This window comes from Cebus imitator, unplaced genomic scaffold (assembly GCF_001604975.1).
Source record: "Cebus imitator isolate Cc_AM_T3 unplaced genomic scaffold, Cebus_imitator-1.0 Scaffold223, whole genome shotgun sequence".
Classification (NCBI taxonomy): domain Eukaryota; kingdom Metazoa; phylum Chordata; class Mammalia; order Primates; family Cebidae; genus Cebus; species Cebus imitator.
In genome coordinates this window covers 3,316,157-3,317,658 of record NW_016107538.1, presented here as the reverse complement: position 1 = coordinate 3,317,658, position 1,502 = coordinate 3,316,157, and positions in this window count along the sequence as shown.

Below are 1,502 nucleotides of genomic sequence, written 5' to 3'. Positions count from 1 at the left end.
ATCTTTGAAGAATCGTCACACCGTCTTCCACAATGGTTGAACTAATTTACACTCCCACCAACCATGTAAAAGTGTTCCTATTTCTCCACATCCTCTCCAGCATCTATTGTCTCCAGATTTTTTAATGATCGCCATTCTAACTGGCATGAGATGGTATCTCTATGTGGTTTTGATTTGTATTTCTCTAATGACCAGTGATGATGAGCGTTTTTTCATATGTTTGTTGGCCTCATATATGTCTTCTTTTGAAAAGTGTCTGTTCATATCCTTTGCCCACTTTTGAATGTGTTTGTTTGTTTGTTTTTTTTGTAAGTCTGTTTTAGCTCTTTGTTGATTCTGGATATTAGCCCTTTGTCAGATGGGTAGATTGCAAAAATTTTTTCCCATTCCATTGGTTGCCAGTTCATTCTAATGTCGAATGATTGTTTCTTTTGCTGTGCAGAAGCTCTGGAGTTTAATTAGATCCCATTTGTCTATTTTGGCTTTTATTGCCAATGCTTTTGGTGTTTTAGTCATGAAGTCCTTGCCTATGCCTATGTCCTAACACCTAATGTTATGGTGTTAGATCTTATGTTTGAGTCTTTAATCCATCTGGAGTTAATTTTAGTGTAAAACAGGAAGAGGTCCAGTTTCTGTTTTCTGCACATGGCTAGCCAGTTTTCCCAACATCATTAATTAAACAGGGAATCCTTTCCCCATTGCTTATTTTGGTCAGGTTTGTCAAAGATCAGATGGTTGTAGATGTGTGACATTGACTCTGAGGTCTCTGTTCTGTTCCATTTGTCAATATGCCTGTTTTCGTACCAGTACTGTGCTGTTTTGATTACCGTAGCATTGTAGTATAGTTTGAAGTCAGGTAGCATGATGCCTCTAGCTTTGTTCTTTTTGCTTAGGATTGTCTTGGCTATGCAGGCTCTCTTTTGGTTTCATATGAAGTTTAAGGAGCTTTTTTCCAGTTCTGTGAAGAGGGTTTTGGTAGCTTGATGGGGATAGCGTTGAATCTATAAACTACTTTGGGCAGCATGGCCATTTTCACAATATTGACTCTTCCTCATTCTAGACATTTAAAACCTATATCGCAATTTAAATTTCAATGGTAAAAACAGTAGGTTTTAGAATTGTTTTGTGATCCTATATCAAAAGAAAAATTCTATTCCTTTTATCCAGTTTTTAATCATACCAGTGAGAATTAAAATTGTCAAATTTTCCAGTGGCAATTTCTCCACACCAGAAGGTAGTCATGACTCTCAAAGAAGAAACAATTTGGGGTTTTCCTGCCTTCAAAATGTTATCAAATCCTGTTTCTCTCACAGGCTTTTGAAAAAGGTAGAAAATAAGAAATATTCCAATGAATGAAACATACCAAATGTCAGTAATATGCAAGAAATGGCTGTTAAAAAAAAGTTCAGTCTGTATATGCAAAGTAAGCAAGGAAATTCAGTCTTTTTCTTTTTTTCTTCTTTAAAAATCCATTACTCCTAAAAAATCTTTCCATAAAATTA